Below are 20,000 nucleotides of genomic sequence, written 5' to 3' on the forward strand. Positions count from 1 at the left end.
AAACGCTGCACACACACACACACACACACACACACACACACACACACACACACACACACACACACACACACACACACACACACACACACACACACACACACACACACACACACACAGACTTTGTGAAAAACATTTTCCTGCCCCGTCTGTCAGTCGAGGTATTTTTCCAATTGTTGTTCCACTGAGCCCAGGGATGTGGGAGAGAGGTCACACACAGACACACACACCTTATCTAAACACACACGTACAGACAGCGGTGCTGACACACACAACGCTCTCCAGTCTGCCCAATGAATCACTGGGGACACTACCTGCCCTCCAGGACACCTACAGCACCCGATGTCACAGGAAGTCCAAGGAGATGATGGAGGACCTCAGCCACTCGAGCCACGGCCTGTTCACCCACTACCATCTAGGAGGAGATGGAGAGGCTGGGATGGAGAGGTAAACAGCTTCTGTCTCCAGGCCATCAGACTGTAGTCACCACTACCCATCTACCAGCCGGTACCCTGCCCTGAACCTTAGTCACTGTTACTACCCGGCTACCAGCCGGTACCCTGCCCTGGAACTTAGTCACTGTTACTACCCATCTACCAGCCGGTACCCTGCCCTGGACCTTAGTCACTGTTACTACCCGGCTACCGGCCGGTACCCTGCCCTGGACCTTAGTCACTGTTACTACCACTTCTACCAGCCGGTACCCTGCCCTGAACCTTAGTCACTGTTACTACCCGGCTACCAGCCGGTACCCTGCCCTGAACCTTAGTCACTGTTACTACCCGGCTACCAGCCGGTACCCTGCCCTGAACCTTAGTCACTGTTACTACCCGGCTACCAGCCGGTACCCTGCCCTGGACCTTAGTCACTGTTACTACCCGTCTACCAGCCGGTACCCTGCCCTGAACCTTAGTCACTGTTACTACCCGGCTACCAGCCGGTACCCTGCCCTGAACCTTAGTCACTGTTACTACCCGGCTACCAGCCGGTACCCTGCCCTGAACCTTAGTCACTGTTACTACCCGGCTACCAGCCGGTACCCTGCCCTGGACCTTAGTCACTGTTACTACCCGGCTACCAGCCGGTACCCTGCCCTGGACCTTAGTCACTGTTACTACCCGTCTACCAGCCGGTACCCTGCCCTGGACCTTAGTCACTGTTACTACCCATCTACCAGCCGGTACCCTGCCCTGAACCTTAGTCACTGTTACTACCCGGCTACCAGCCGGTACCCTGCCCTGAACCTTAGTCACTGTTACTACCCGGCTACCAGCCGGTACCCTGCCCTGAACCTTAGTCACTGTTACTACCCGGCTACCAGCCGGTACCCTGCCCTGGACCTTAGTCACTGTTACTACCCGTCTACCAGCCGGTACCCTGCCCTGAACCTTAGTCACTGTTACTACCCGGCTACCAGCCGGTACCCTGCCCTGAACCTTAGTCACTGTTACTACCCGTCTACCAGCCGGTACCCTGCCCTGAACCTTAGTCACTGTTACTACCCGTCTACCAGCCGGTACCCTGCCCTGAACCTTAGTCACTGTTACTACCCGTCTACCAGCCGGTACCCTGCCCTGAACCTTAGTCACTGTTACTACCCGTCTACCAGCCGGTACCCTGCCCTGAACCTTAGTCACTGTTACTACCCGGCTACCAGCCGGTACCCTGCCCTGGACCTTAGTCACTGTTACTACCCGTCTACCAGCCGGTACCCTGCCCTGAACCTTAGTCACTGTTACTACCCATCTACCAGCCGGTACCCTGCCCTGAACCTTAGTCACTGTTACTACCCATCTACCAGCCGGTACCCTGCCCTGAACCTTAGTCACTGTTACTACCCGTCTACCAGCCGGTACCCTGCCCTGAACCTTAGTCACTGTTACTACCCGTCTACCAGCCGGTACCCTGCCCTGGACCTTAGTCACTGTTACTACCCATCTACCAGCCGGTACCCTGCCCTGAACCTTAGTCACTGTTACTACCCGGCTACCAGCCGGTACCCTACCCTGAACCTTAGTCACTGTTACTACCCATCTACCAGCCGGTACCCTGCCCTGAACCTTAGTCACTGTTACTACCCGGCTACCAGCCGGTACCCTGCCCTGGACCTTAGTCACTGTTACTACCCGGCTACCAGCCGGTACCCTGCCCTGGACCTTAGTCACTGTTACTACCCGTCTACCAGCCGGTACCCTGCCCTGAACCTTAGTCACTGTTACTACCCATCTACCAGCCGGTACCCTGCCCTGAACCTTAGTCACTGTTACTACCCGGCTACCAGCCGGTACGCTGCCCTGGACCTTAGTCACTGTTACTACCCGTCTACCAGCCGGTACCCTGCCCTGAACCTTAGTCACTGTTACTACCCGTCTACCAGCCGGTACCCTGCCCTGAACCTTAGTCACTGTTACTACCCGGCTACCAGCCGGTACCCTGCCCTGAACCTTAGTCACTGTTACTACCCGTCTACCAGCCGGTACCCTGCCCTGAACCTTAGTCACTGTTACTACCCGGCTACCAGCCGGTACCCTGCCCTGAACCTTAGTCACTGTTACTACCCATCTACCAGCCGGTACCCTGCCCTGAACCTTAGTCACTGTTACTACCCGTCTACCAGCCGGTACCCTGCCCTGAACCTTAGTCACTGTTACTACCCATCTACCAGCCGGTACCCTGCCCTGAACCTTAGTCACTGTTACTACCCGTCTACCAGCCGGTACCCTGCCCTGAACCTTAGTCACTGTTACTACCCGTCTACCAGCCGGTACCCTGCCCTGAACCTTAGTCACTGTTACTACCCGTCTACCAGCCGGTACCCTGCCCTGGACCTTAGTCACTGTTACTACCCATCTACCAGCCGGTACCCTGCCCTGAACCTTAGTCACTGTTACTACCCGGCTACCAGCCGGTACCCTGCCCTGAACCTTAGTCACTGTTACTACCCATCTACCAGCCGGTACCCTGCCCTGAACCTTAGTCACTGTTACTACCCGTCTACCAGCCGGTACCCTGCCCTGGACCTTAGTCACTGTTACTACCCGGCTACCAGCCGGTACCCTGCCCTGGACCTTAGTCACTGTTACTACCCGTCTACCAGCCGGTACCCTGCCCTGAACCTTAGTCACTGTTACTACCCATCTACCAGCCGGTACCCTGCCCTGAACCTTAGTCACTGTTACTACCCGTCTACCAGCCGGTACCCTGCCCTGAACCTTAGTCACTGTTACTACCCGTCTACCAGCCGGTACCCTGCCCTGGACCTTAGTCACTGTTACTACCCGTCTACCAGCCGGTACCCTGCCCTGAACCTTAGTCACTGTTACTACCCGGCTACCAGCCGGTACCCTGCCCTGAACCTTAGTCACTGTTACTACCCGTCTACCAGCCGGTACCCTGCCCTGAACCTTAGTCACTGTTACTACCCGTCTACCAGCCGGTACCCTGCCCTGAACCTTAGTCACTGTTACTACCCGTCTACCAGCCGGTACCCTGCCCTGAACCTTAGTCACTGTTACTACCCGTCTACCAGCCGGTACCCTGCCCTGGACCTTAGTCACTGTTACTACCCGTCTACCAGCCGGTACCCTGCCCTGGACCTTAGTCACTGTTACTACCCGTCTACCAGCCGGTACCCTGCCCTGAACCTTAGTCACTGTTACTACCCGTCTACCAGCCGGTACCCTGCCCTGGACCTTAGTCACTGTTACTACCCATCTACCAGCCGGTACCCTGCCCTGGACCTTAGTCACTGTTACTACCCGTCTACCAGCCGGTACCCTGCCCTGAACCTTAGTCACTGTTACTACCCGGCTACCAGCCGGTACCCTGCCCTGGACCTTAGTCACTGTTACTACCCGTCTACCAGCCGGTACCCTGCCCTGGACCTTAGTCACTGTTACTACCCATCTACCAGCCGGTACCCTGCCCTGGACCTTAGTCACTGTTACTACCACTTCTACCAGCCGGTACCCTGCCCTGAACCTTAGTCACTGTTACTACCCATCTACCAGCCGGTACCCTGCCCTGAACCTTAGTCACTGTTACTACCCGTCTACCAGCCGGTACCCTGCCCTGGACCTTAGTCACTGTTACTACCCGTCTACCAGCCGGTACCCTGCCCTGGACCTTAGTCACTGTTACTACCCGGCTACCAGCCGGTACCCTGCCCTGAACCTTAGTCACTGTTACTACCCGTCTACCAGCCGGTACCCTGCCCTGGACCTTAGTCACTGTTACTACCCGGCTACCAGCCGGTACTCTACCCAGCACTGCTGTACATGGACATGGAACACTGGTCACTTGATGATTACATACTGTTTTACCCATTTCATATGTACAGTTGAAGTCAGAAGTTTACATAAACTTAGGTCGTAGTCATTAAAACTCGTTTTTCAACCCCTCCACAAATTTCTTGTTAACAAACTATAGTTTTGGCAAGTCTGTTAGGACATCTACTTTGTGCATGACACAAGTAATTTTCCAACAATTGTTTACAGACAGATTATTTCACTTATAATTCCCTGTATCACAATTCCAGTGGGTCAGAAGTTTACATACACTAAGTTGACTGTGCCTTAAAACTGCTTGGAAAATTCCAGAAAAAGGTGTCATGGGAAGCTTCTGATACGCTAATAGACATAATTTGAGTCAATTGGAGGTGTACCTGTGGATGTATTTCAAGGCCTACCTTCAAACTCAGTGCCACTTTCCTTGACATCATGGGAAAATCAAAAGAAATCAGCCAAGACCTCAGAAAAAAATTGTAGACATCCATTTCCAAACGCCTGAAGGTACCACGTTCATCTGTACAAACAATAGTACGCAAGTATAAACACCATGGGACCACGCAGCTGTCATACCGCTCAGGAAGGAGACGCGTTCTGTCTCCTAGAGATGAACGTACTTTGGTGCGAAAAGTGCAAATCAATCCCAGAACAACAGCAAAGGACCTTGTGAAGATGCTGGAGGAAACAGGTACAAAAGTATATATATCCACAGTAAAACGAGTCCTATGTCGACATAACCTGAAAGGCCGCTCAGCATGGAAGAAGCCACTGCTCCAAAACTGCCATAAAAATGCCAGACTACGGTTTGCAACTGCACATGAGGACAAAGATCGTACTTTTTGGAGAAATGTCCTCTGGTCTGATAAAACAAAAACAGAACTTTTTGGCCATAATGACCATCGTTATGTTTGGAGGAAAAAGGGGGATCCTTGCAAGCCGAAGAACACCATCCCAACCGTGAAGCACGGGGGTGGCAGCATCATGTTGTGGGGGTGCTTTGCTGCAGGAGGGACTGGTGCACTTCACAAAATAGATGACATCCTGAGGCAGGAAAATGATGTGGATATATTGAAGCAACATCTCAAGACATCAGTCAGGAAGTTAAAGCTTGGTCGCAAATGGGTCTTCCAAATGGACAATGACCCCAAGCATACTTCCAAAGTTGTGCCAAAATGGCTTAAGGACAACAAAGTCAAGGTATTGGAGTAGCCATCACAAAGCCCTGACCTCAATCCTATAGACAATTTGTGGGCAGAACTGAAAAAGTGTGTGCGAGCAAGGAGGCCTACAAACCTGAATCAGTTACACCAGCTTTGTCAGGAGGAATGGGCCAAAATTCACCCAACTTCTTGTGGGAAGCTTGTGGAAGGCTACCCGAAATGTTTGACCCAAGTTAAACAATTTAAAGGCAATGCTATCAAATACTAATTGAGTGTATGTAAACTTCTGACCCACTGGGAATGTAATGAAAGAAATAAAAGCTGAAATAAATCATTCTCTCTACTATTATTCGAACATTTCACATTCTTAAAATAAAGTGGTGATCCTAACTGACCTAAAACAGGGAATTTTTACTAGGATTAAATGTCAGGAATTGTGAAAAACTGAGTTTAAATGTATTTGGCTAAGGTGTATGTGAACTTCCGACTTCAGCTGTATATACTGTATTCTAGTCCAGGCTCATCCTATATAACTACTGCTGTACACACCTTTTCTATTCATGTACTGTCCATACTGTCTATACACACCATCATCAATATATATTTATATTCCGGACTCTGACATCGCTCTTTCTAATATTTCTATATTTGGTTTATTTTTGGGATTTAAGTGTGTTGTTTTGTATTGTTAGATATTACTGCACTGTCGGAGCTAGGAACATACGCTTTTCATTACACTACTGCTAAACTACTGCTAAATATGTGTACGCGACACAGACACACACACACACACACACACACACACACACACACACACACACACACACACACACACACACACACACACACACACACACACACACACACACACACACACACACACATTTTGCATGAGACAAAGCCTTTTGCTTATCTTGACCCCACACAAGTGAGAGAGAGGTAGGGAGAGAAAAAGTGTGAGAGAGAGAGACGGGGAGAGAAAAAGTGAGAGAGTGAAAGTAATAGACCAAATCTCTCTCCTCCTCTCTCTAAGCACATTTATAAAAACTACAATAACCACAATGCACGGCAACCATAGGCCAGTTAAAGGGATTAGAGCAGTGGAACGAGGGAGAAGGGGGGAGAGGATAAATACAAAAAGGGGGTAGAAAGCAAGAAGGAGAAAGAAGACAGCAGAAAGATAAGCTAGACTAGAGTGTATTACATAGACCAGAAAGACAAGCTAGACTAGAGTGTATTACATAGACCAGAAAGACAAGCTAGACTAGAGTGTATTAGATAGACCAGAAAGACAAGCTAGACTAGGGTATTAGATAGACCAGAAAGACAAGGTAGACTGGAGTGTATTAGATAGACCAGAAAGACAAGCTAGACTAGTGTATTAGATAGACCAGAAAGACAAGCTAGACTAGTGTATTAGATAGACCAGAAAGACAAGCTAGACTAGTGTATTAGATAGACCAGAAAGACAAGCTAGACTAGTGTATTAGATAGACCAGAAAGACAAGGTAGACTAGTGTATTAGATAGACCAGAAAGACAAGGTAGACTAGAGTGTATTAGATAGACCAGAAAGACAAGGTAGACTAGAGTGTATTAGATAGACCAGAAAGACAAGGTAGACTAGAGTGTATTAGATAGACCAGAAAGACAAGGTAGACTAGAGTGTATTAGATAGACCTTACTGCATAATGATATGACCATGGCCAACATAATACAACACAACTCATACTCAACTACCGCAGCGGAAATACAGTGCCTTCGGAAAGTATTCAGACCCCTTAACCTTTTCCAACTTTTGTTACGCTACAGCCTTATTCTAAAATGGATTACATAAAAGAATGTCCTCAATCTACACATACTACCCCATAATGACAAAGTAAAAACAGGTTTTTAGAAATGTTTGTAAATGTATTACCAAAGCACCCCAGAAATACCTTATTTATATAAGTATTCAGACCCTTTGCTATGAGACTCAAAATTGAGCTCAGGTGCATCCTGTTTCAATTGATCATCCTTGAGATGTTTCTACAACTTGATTGGAGTCCACCTGTGGTAAATTCAATTGATTGGACATGACTTGGAAAGGCACACACCTGTCTATATAAGTTCCCACAGTTGACAGTACATGTCAGAGCAAAAACCAAGCCATGAGGTCGAAGGAATTGTCCGTAGAACTCAGAGACAGGATTGTGTCGAAGCACAGATCTGGGGAAGGGTACGAAAAAATGTCTGCAGCATTGAAGGTCCCCAAGAACACAGTGGCCTCCATCATTCTTAAATGGAAGAAGTTTGGAACCACCAAGACTCTTCCTAGAGCTGGCCTCCCGGCCAAACTGAGCAATCGGGGGAGAAGGGCCTTGGTCAGAAAGGTGAACTCTGACAGAGCTCTAGAGTTCCTCTGTGGAGATGGGAGAATCTTCCAGAAGGACAACCATCTCTGCAGCACTCCACCAATCAGGCCTTTATGGTAGAGTGGCCAGATGGAAGCCACTCCTCAGTAAAAGGTACATGACAGCTCGCTTGGAGTTTGCCAAAAGGCACATAAAGACTCAGACCTTGAGAAACAAGATTCTCTGGTCTGATGAAACCAAGATTTAACTATTCGGCCTGAATGCCAAGTGTCACATATGGAGGAAACCTGGCACCATCCCTACGGTGAAGCATGGTGGTGGCAGCATCATGCTGTGGGCATGTATTTCAGCAGCAGGGACTGGGAGACTAGTCAGGATTGAGGCAAAAATGAATGGAGCAAAGTACAGAGAGATCCTTGATGAAAACCTGCTCCAGATGGCTCAGGACTTCAGACTGGGGCCAAGGTTCACCTTCCAACAGGACAACAACCCTAAGCACACAGCCAAGACAATGCAGGAGTGGCTTCGGGACAAGTCTCTGAATGTCCTTGAGTGGCCCAGCCAGAGCTCAGACTTGAACCCGATCGAAAATATCTGGAGAGACTTGAAAATAGCTGTGCAGCGACGCTCCCCATCCAACCTGACAGAGCTTGAGAGGATCTGCAGAGAATAATGGGAGGAACTCCCCAAATACAGGTGTGCCAAGCTTGTAGCGTCAAACCCAAGAAGACTCAAGGCTGTAATCACTGCCAAAGGTGCTTCAACAAAGTACTGAGGGTCTGAATACTTATGTAAATGTGATATTGAAGTTTTTTATTTATAATACATTTGCTAAAATTTCTAAAAACCTGGTTTTGCTTTGTCATTGTGGGGTATTGTGTGTAGATTGATGAGGGAAAAAAACTATTTAATCAATTTTAGAATAAGGCTGTAACGTAACAAAATGTGGAGAAAGTCAAGGGGTCTGAATACTTTCGGAATACAGAGTATACACTTGTTCCATGGTAGGTAGAAGTCACCCCAAACCAATGATACAGGGTGTGATGTTTGTTATGGTTGGAGTACTGACAATTCATCTTATAAGTCTTATGACAAGGCTTATAAATTGTTACGTCTCTGATACACTCACAGCTATCTGTTCTCATCTACGATTCTTCATATCAGCAGTTATTTATAGGAACTGCCTGCCTGCCTGCCAGCCTGATGCCTGCCTGCTGCCTGCCTGCCTGCCAGCCTGCTGCCTGCCTGCATGCCTGCCAGCCTGCCTGCTGCCAGCCTGCCTGCTGCCTGCCTTCTGCCTGCCTGTTGCCTGCCTGCTTGCCTGCCTGCCTGCCTGCTGCCTGCTCCCTGTTGCCTACCTGCTGCCTGCCTGCTGCCTGCCTGCCTGCCTGCCTGCCTGCTGCCTGCTGCCTGCCTGCCTGCCTGCCTGCCTGCTGCCTGCCTGCTGCCTGCCTGCCTGCCTGCCTGCCTGCTTGCCTGCCTGCCTGCCTGCCTGCCTGCTGCCTGCCTGCTGCCTGCCTGCCTGCTGCCTGCTGCCTGCCTGCCTGCTGCCTGCCTGCTGCCTGCCTGCCTGCCTGCCTGCCTGCTGCCTGCCTGCTGCCTGCCTGCCTGCCTGCCTGCCTGCTGCCTGCCTGCCTGCCTGCTGCCTGCCTGCTGCCTGCCTGCCTGCCTGCCTGCTGCCTGCCTGCCTGCCTGCCTGCCTGCCTGCCTGCCTGCCAGCCTGCCTGCCTGCCTGCTGCCTGCCTGCCTATTTCTTTCTGTTTCATGACAACCAGGCTATGAACCCCATCAGTCACTTTTAGTCAACACACACACATTGATAACAACACACAATGGTTTTACTGTCCTAAAATTACGTCCCTACACATTGATGTCACCAGAGAGCAAACACACACAGGGGCGCAGCGCCAATAAAATAAATACACACACACACACACACACACACACACACACACACACACACACACACACACACACACACACACACACACACACACACACACACACACACACACACACACACACACACACACAGACAAACAAACAGACAGAGAGAGAGAGAAACGAGAGACGGGGAAACAGACACACACTTGATACTAGTGCGTCAATATTGGAGCTGCATGATTTGAATAGGATGAGACTAGCTACCTGTCTGTCTGTCTGTCTGTCTGTCTGTCTGTCTGTCTGTCTGTCTGTGTGTCTGAATAGGATGAGACTAGCTACCTGTCTGTCTGTCTGTCTGTGTGTCTGAATAGGACGAGACTAGCTACCTGTCTGTCTGTCTGTCTGTCTGTCTGTCTGTCTGTCTGTCTGTCTGTCTGTCTGTCTGTCTGTCTGTCTGTCTGTGTGTCTGAATAGGATGAGACTAGCTACCTGTCTGTCTGTCTGTCTGTCTGTCTGTCTGTCTGTCTGTCTGTCTGTCTGTCTGTGTGTCTGAATAGGACGAGACTAGCTACCTGTCTGTCTGTCTGTCTGTCTGTCTGTCTGTCTGTCTGTCTGTCTGTCTGTCTGTCTGTCTGTCTGTCTGTCTGTCTGTCTGTGTGTCTGAATAGGACGAGACTAGCTACCTGTCTGTCTGTCTGTCTGTCTGTCTGTCTGTCTGTGTGTCTGAATAGGACGAGACTAGCTACCTGGGTTAAACTGTGTGTCTGTGTGTCTGTGTGTCTGTGTGTCTGTGTGTCTGTGTGTCTGTCTGTCTGTCTGTCTGTCTGTCTGTCTGTCTGTCTGTCTGTCTGTCTGTCTGTCTGTCTGTCTGTCTGTCTGAATAGGGCGAGACTAGCTACCTGGGTTAAACTAACTGTCTGTCTGTCTGTCTGTCTGTCTGTCTGTCTGTCTGTCTGTCTGTCTGTCTGTCTGTCTGTCTGTCTGTCTGTCTGTGTGTGTGTGTGTGTGTGTGTGTGTGTGTGTGTGTGTGTGTGTGTGTGTGTGTGTGTGTGTGTAAGACCAGAGTCTCTGGTACTGATCACCTGTCAGAACACCTAGGGAGAGGAGGAGAAACAGAGTCCCCGTCCTTCCGGGACTCTTCCTCTCCACTCCTCTCAGCCAACACCAGAGGCCGTATGTATCAAGTAGGAGTTGTGATCTAGGATCAGTAGTCCATTTTAATAATCCAAAAAGCTAAACTGATCCTAAATCAGCAGTCCTTCTCAGAGACACTTGATACATACGGCCCCAGCTGTACCTCCCTTCAGCTTCCCTGGGAGCTGTAATTGAGAATTCAATGTCTATCTTTGGCTCTCACTCTCTCCCTTCATTTATTCTTCTCTGTCTCCCTCCATCTTTTCACCCCCCCCCCCCCCCAGACAGAACATTCATTTAGAGCCCAATGTCTCATTTCACCCTGTCAGCATCCCAAATAGCACCCTGCAATAGTGCACTTTATAGGGAATGGGTTATGGGCCCTGGTCAAAAGTAGTGCACTTTATAGGGAATAGGGGCCATTTGGAACATAACCACTGGCCCTGAGGGGGGCCAGACAAACAAGAGACAGCTGGGGGGAGAGAAAAATAAAGGAGTGATGACGAGTAGGAGAGACGGAGGGAGAGAGAGAGAGAGAGAGAGAGAACGATGGGGAGGAAAGCAGAGGTGACACTAGAGGGAAGCTGAGAGATGGGGAGCAGAACGATGGGGAGGAAAGCAGAGGTGACACTAGAGGGAAGCTGTACACAGCCAACACCTGTGGTCCCTGCAATCATCAATCATTCAAGGACAACAAACACATTAATCCTAATAAATGCACAACTGATAGGAAAGGTGTGTGTGTGTGTGTGTGTGTGTGTGTGTGTGTGTGTGTGTGTGTGTGTGTGTGTGTGTGTGTGTGTGTGTGTGTGTGTGTGTGTGTGTGTGTGTGTGTGTGTGTGTGTGTGCGTGCGTGCGTGCGTGCGTGCGTGTGCATGCGTGTGTGTGTGTGTGCGTGTGTGTGTGTGTGTGTGTGATAGAGGCAAGCACAGTTAATCAATTAAAGAGGTACTAAGCTCTTCTGTTAATCCATTCACAGGTAGAGGACAGATCAGGTAGAGGACAGATCAGGTGGAGGACAGGAATGGACAGATCAGGTAGAGGACAGGACTGGACAGATCAGGTAGAAGACAGGAATGGACAGATCAGGTAGAAGACAGGAATGGACAGATCAGGTAGAAGACAGGAATGGACAGGTCAGGTAGAAGACAGGAATGGACAGATCAGGTAGAGGACAGGAATGGACAGATCAGGTAGAAGACAGGAATGGACAGATCAGGTAGAAGACAGATCAGGTAGAGGACAGATCAGGTAGAGGACAGGAATGGAAAGATCAGATAGAGGACAGGAATGGACAGATCAGGTAGAAGACAGGAATGGACAGATCAGGTAGAAGACAGGAATGGACAGATCAGGTAGAGGACAGGAATTGACAGATCAGGTAGAAGACAGGAATGGACAGATCAGGTAGAAGACAGGAATGGACAGATCAGGTAGAAGACAGGAATGGACAGATCAGGTAGAAGACAGGAATGGACAGATCAGGTAGAAGACAGATCAGGTAGAGGACAGGAATGGACAGATCAGGTAGAAGACAGGAATGGACAGATCAGGTAGAAGACAGGAATGGACAGATCAGGTAGAAGACAGGAATGCACAGATCAGGTAGAGGACAGGAATGGACAGATCAGGTAGAAGACAGGAATGGACAGATCAGGTAGAAGACAGGAATGGACAGATCAGGTAGAAGACAGGAATGGACAGATCAGGTAGAAGACAGATCAGGTAGAGGACAGATCAGGTAGAGGACAGGAATGGACAGATCAGGTAGAGGACAGGAATGGAAAGATCAGATAGAGGACAGGAATGGACAGATCAGGTAGAAGACAGGAATGGACAGATCAGGTAGAAGACAGGAATGGACAGATCAGGTAAAGACAGGAATGGACAGATCAGGTAGAAGACAGGAATGCACAGATCAGGTAGAGGACAGGAATGGACAGATCAGGTAGAAGACAGGAATGGACAGATCAGGTAGAAGACAGATCAGGTAGAAGACAGATCAGGTAGAAGACAGGAATGGACAGATCAGGTAGAAGACAGGAATGCACAGATCAGGTAGAGGACAGGAATGGACAGATCAGGTAGAAGACAGGAATGGACAGATCAGGTAGAAGACAGATCAGGTAGAAGACAGATCAGGTAGAAGACAGGAATGGACAGATCAGGTAGAAGACAGGAATGGACAGATCAGGTAGAAGACAGGAATGGACAGATCAGGTAGAAGACAGGAATGGACAGATCAGGTAGAAGACAGGAATGGACAGGTCAGGTAGAAGACAGGAATGGACAGATCAGGTAAAGACAGGAATGGACAGATCAGGTAGAAGACAGGAATGGACAGATCAGGTAGAGGACAGGAATGGACAGATCAGGTAGAAGACAGGAATGGACAGATCAGGTAGAAGACAGGAATGGACAGATCAGGTAGAAGACAGGAATGGACAGATCAGGTAGAGGACAGGAATGGACAGATCAGGTAGAAGACAGGAATGGACAGATCAGGTAGAAGACAGGAATGGACAGATCAGGTAGAGGACAGGAATGGACAGATCAGGTAGAAGACAGGAATGGACAGATCAGGTAGAAGACAGGAATTGACAGATCAGGTAGAAGACAGGAATGGACAGATCAGGTAGAAGACAGGAATGGACAGATCAGGTAGAAGACAGGAATGGACAGATCAGGTAGAGGACAGGAATGGACAGATCAGGTAGAAGACAGGAATGGACAGATCAGGTAGAGGACAGGAATTGACAGATCAGGTAGAAGACAGGAATGGACAGATCAGGTAGAAGACAGGAATGGACAGATCAGGTAGAAGACAGGAATGGACAGATCAGGTAGAGGACAGGAATGGACAGATCAGGTAGAAGACAGGAATGGACAGATCAGGTAGAAGACAGGAATGGACAGATCAGGTAGAAGACAGGAATGGACAGATCACACACACACACACACACACACACACACACACACACACACACACACACACACACACACACACACACACACACAGTATATGTAAAGATATGATGCCCACACACACACACACACACACACACACAGTATATGTAAAGATATGTTGTCCACACACACACACACACTAACACACACAGCATATGTAGAGATATGATGCCCCCACACACACACACACACACACACAGTATATGTAAAGATATGATGCCCACACACACACACACTAACACACACAGTATATGTAGAGATATGATGCCCACACACACACACACACACACACACTAACACACACAGTATATGTAAAGATATGTTGTCCACACACACACACACACACACACACACACACACACACACACACACACACACACACACACACACATACACAGTATATGTAGAGATATGATGTCCACACACACACTAACACACACACTATATGTAGAGATATGATGTCCACACACACACACTAACACACACAGTATATGTAAAGATATGTTGTCCACACACACACACACACTAACACACACAGCATATGTAGAGATATGATGCCCCCACACACACACACACACACACACAGTATATGTAAAGATATGATGCCCACACACACACACACTAACACACACAGTATATGTAGAGATATGATGCCCACACACACACACACACACACACACTAACACACACAGTATATGTAAAGATATGTTGTCCCACACACACACACACACACACACACACACACACACACACACACACACACACACACACACACACATACACAGTATATGTAGAGATATGATGTCCACACACACACTAACACACACACTATATGTAGAGATATGATGTCCACACACACACACTAAGACACACAGTATATGTAGAGATATGATATCCACACACACACACACACACTAACACACACAGTATATGTAGAGATATGATGCCCACACACACACACACACACACACACACTAACACACACAGTATATGTAGAGATATGATGTCCACACACACACTAACACACACAGTATATGTAGAGATATGATGCCCACACACACACACACACACTAACACACACAGTATATGTAAAGATATGATGTCCACACACACACACTAACACACACAGTATATGTAGAGATATGATGCCCACACACACAAACACACACTAACACACACAGTATATGTAAAGATATGATGTCCACACACACTAACACACACAGTATATGTAAAGATATGATGCCCACACACACACTAACACACACAGTATATGTAGAGATATGATGTCCACACACACACACTAACACACACAGTATATGTAGAGATATGATGTCCACACACACACACACACACACTAACACACACAGTATATGTAAAGATATGATGCCCACACACACACTAACACACACAGTATATGTAGAGATATGATGTCCACACACACACACACACACACTAACACACACAGTATATGTAAAGATATGATGTCCACACACACACACTAAGACACACAGTATATGTAGAGATATGATATCCACACACACACACACACACTAACACACACAGTATATGTAGAGATATGATGCCCACACACACACACACACACAGTATATGTAAAGATATGTTGTCCACACACACACACACACACACACACACAGTATATGTAAAGATATGATGTCCACACACACACTAACACACACAGTATATGTAGAGATATGATGCCCACACACACACACTAACACACACAGTATATGCTGAGATATGATATCCACACACACACACACACTAACACACACAGTATATGTAGAGATATGATGCCCACACACACACACACACACACACACTAACACACACAGTATATGTAGAGATATGATGCCCACACACACACACACACTAACACACACAGTATATGTAAAGATATGATGTCCACACACACACACTAACACACACAGTATATGTAAAGATATGATGCCCACACACACACACACTAACACACACAGTATATGTAGAGATATGATGCCCACACACACACACACACACACACAGTATATGTAGAGATATGATGTCCACACACACACACACACACACACTAACACACACAGTATATGTAGAGATATGATGCCCACACACACACACTAACACACACACTAACACACACAGTATATGTAGAGATATGATGCCCACACACACACACTAACACACACAGTATATGTAGAGATATGATGCCCACACACACACACACACACTAACACACACAGTATATGTAGAGATATGATGCCCACACACACACACTAACACACACACTAACACACACAGTATATGTAGAGATATGATGCCCACACACACACACTAACACACACAGTATATGTAGAGATATGATGCCCACACACACACACACACACTAACACACACAGTATATGTAAAGATATGATGTCCACACACACACTAACACACACAGTATATGTAAAGATATGATGCCCACACACACACTAACACACACAGTATATGTAAAGATATGATGTCCACACACACACACTAACACACACAGTATATGTAAAGATATGATGTCCACACACACACACTAACACACACAGTATATGTAGAGATATGATGTCCACACACACACACACACACACACTAACACACACAGTATATGTAGAGATATGATGCCCACACACACACACTAACACACACAGTATATGTAAAGATATGATGCCCACACACACACTAACACACACAGTATATGTAAAGATATGATGTCCACACACACACACTAACACACACAGTATATGTAAAGATATGATGCCCACACACACACACACTAACACACACAGTATATGTAGAGATATGATGCCCACACACACACACACACACACAGTATATGTAGAGATATGATGTCCACACACACACACACACACACACTAACACACACAGTATATGTAGAGATATGATGCCCACACACACACACTAACACACACAGTATATGTAAAGATATGATGCACACACACACACTAAATGTAGAGATATGATGTCCACACACACACACACACACACTAACACTAACACACACAGTATATGTAGAGATATGATGTCCACACACACACACACACACACACAGTATATGTAAAGATATGATGCCCACACACACACACACACTAACACACACAGTATATGTAAAGATATGATGTCCACACACACACACACACACACACACACACTAACACACACAGTATATGTAGAGATATGATGTCCACACACACACACACACTAACACACACAGTATATGTAAAGATATGATGCCCACACACACACACACACACAGTATATGTAAAGATATGATGCCCACACACACACACTAACACACACAGTATATGTAGAGATATGATGCCCACACACACACTAACACACACAGTATATGCAGAGATATGATGTCCACACACACACTAACACACACAGTATATGTAGAGATATGATACCCACACACACACTAACACACACAGTATATGCAGAGATATGATGTCCACACACACACTAACACACACAGTATATGTAGAGATATGATGTCCACACACACACTAACACACACAGTATATGTAGAGATATGATGTCCACACACACACTAACACACACAGTATATGTAGAGATATGATGTCCACACACACACTAACACACACAGTATATGTGTGGGCATCATAAAAAATTTAAAATAAACATTACACTCACAAACATTCCAAATGAATAAAGACATTTCAAATGTCACATTATGTCTATATACAGTGCTGTAACTATGTGCAAATAGTTAAAGTACAAAAGGGAAAATAAATAAACATAAATATATTCTTCACTGGTTGACTTTTTCTTGTGGCAACAGGTCACACATCTTACATCTGTGATGGCACACTGTGGTATTTCACCCAGTAGATATGGGAGTTTATCAAAATGGGTTTGTTTTCTAATTCTTTGTGGATCTGTGAATCTGAGGGAAATATGTGTCTCTAATATGGTCATACATTTGGCAGGAGGTTAGGAAGTGCAGCTCAGTTTCCACCTCATTTTGTGGGCAGTGTGCACATAGCCTGTCTTCTCTTGAGAGCCAGGTCTGCCTACGGCGGCCTTTCTCAATAGCAAGGCAATGCTCACTGAGTCTGTACATAGTCAAAGCAGTCCTTAAGTTTGGGTCAGTCACAGTGGTCAGGTATTCTGCCACTGTGTTCTCTCTGTTTAGGGCCAAATAGCATTCTAGTTAATGTGTCAAGTAATTCTCTTTTTGTTATCTCATGATTTGGTTGGGTCTAATTGTGTTGCTGTCCTGGGGCTCTGTGGGGTCTGTTTGTGTTTGTGAACAGAGCCCCAGGACCAGCTTGCTTAGGGGACTCTTCTCCAGGTTCATCTCTCTGTAGGTGATGGCTTTGTTATGGAAGGTTTGGGAATCGCTTCCTTTTAGGTGGTTGTAGAATTTAACGGCTCTTTTCTGGATTTTGATCATTAGTGGGTATCGGCCTAATTCTGCTCTGCATGCATTATTTGGTGTTCTACGTTGTACACAGAGGATATTTTTGCAGAATTCTGCATGCAGAATTTCAATTTGGTGTTTGTCTCATTTTGTGAATTCTTGGTTGGTGAGCGGACCCCAGACCTCACAACCATAAAGGGCAATGGGTTCTATAACTGATTCAAGTATTTTTATCCAGATCCTAATTGGGATGTTGAATTTTATGTTCCTTTTGATGGCATAGAAGGCCCTTCTTGTCTTGTCTCTCAGATCGTTCACATCCTTGTGGAAGTTACCTGTGGCGCTGATGTTTAGGTCGAGGTACCTCCCAAATTAGTTATAAATGGGGTTTTCATTAAAAAAAAGATATATCATAAAATATTCTCAAGTCCCAAATGCAATTTCCCAAGAAGGAAGTTACCCTCCCTAAATAACGCTAAATCTGCATTTGAAATGGAACTGCAGGAGGAGAGAGAATGCAGGAGACAGTCAACTAATAAAGAAGGCAGCGGACCACTTTGTGGTGCTGAAAGGTAAAGCTGCAAATATAGCACAATCAATAGGATGTGAACAGCACCTGGTGCTGAAAATATAGCGTGTGTTGCAAGTGGCGCACAGCAACAGATGGAGAAAACCTACACCAGTCGAGTAATTCATTTCATCAATAATCTTCATTTTAATTTGACTTTACAAACAATGAGGGCTTAATTTGAGTATATTTCATCTGACCTAGACCTATATAAAATAACTTAACTGGCTGAGGTAGGCTATGAGGCTTAACAGCATCTTATAAAGAAAAGAAAAGATGGCCTAATCGAAGTGAGATTTGTTTTATTAGGCTTACTTACAATTGCAACTGGATAAAAATGTAACATGCTAATAATGTAAAGAAAAAAAGGCGATGTCTGTGTCTGAATGTATGTATGAGGATAGCCTGCTCCTGAAACGGCTGAACAAACAAAACATACTGTCAGACCTAAATATCCCTGGATAAGTACTCACAATAATATTAGTATTTACTAAATACTGTCAGACCTAAATATCCCTGGATAAGTACTCACAATAATATTAGTATTTACTAAATACTGTCAGACCTAAATATCCCTGGATAAGTACTCACAATAATATTAGTATTTACTAAATACTGTCAGACCTAAATATCCCTGGATAAGTACTCACAATAATATTAGTATTTACTAAATACTGTCAGACCTAAATATCCCTGGATAACCTCTCACAATAATATTAGTATTTACTAAATACTGTCAGACCTAAATATCCCTGGATAACCTCTCACAATAATATTAGTATTTACTAAATACTGTCAGACATAAACATCCCTGGATAACCTCTCACAATAATATTAGTATTTACTAAATACTGTCAGACATAAACATCCCTGGATAACCTCTCACAATAATATTAGTATTTACTAAATACAGTCATATAGGCCACTAAGTTACTTAATGAGAAAAGTTGCATTTCCCCCTCAGACACAACCTTGTGGATGTCTGGTGAGATGAATGTGATTTTGATGTGCAGGCAGTCCTTGATTGACTTATGTGAAAACCGTTTTCTGTCCGGAGTCTTGTAGGGGCGGCAGGTAGCCTAGTGGTCAGAGCGTTGGGCCACTAACTGAAAGGTTACTAGATTGAATCCCCGAGCTGACAAGGTAAAAATCTGTCATTCTGCCCCTGAACAAGGCAGTTAACACACTGTTCCTAGGCTGT

General features: G+C 46.3%; 1 protein-coding gene across 1 annotated transcript in view; it reads right to left on the bottom strand.

The window, feature by feature from the left end:
• The window catches only part of LOC106577890 (arrestin red cell), a 79,485-nt gene that overhangs the window by 59,073 nt on the left and 412 nt on the right, over positions 1 to 20,000 (bottom strand). The gene's annotated exons all lie outside the window — the stretch shown is intronic.

This window comes from Salmo salar, chromosome 18, assembly GCF_965601325.2.
Source record: "Salmo salar chromosome 18, fSalSal1, whole genome shotgun sequence".
In the NCBI taxonomy this organism is placed as follows: Eukaryota; Metazoa; Chordata; class Actinopteri; order Salmoniformes; family Salmonidae; genus Salmo; species Salmo salar.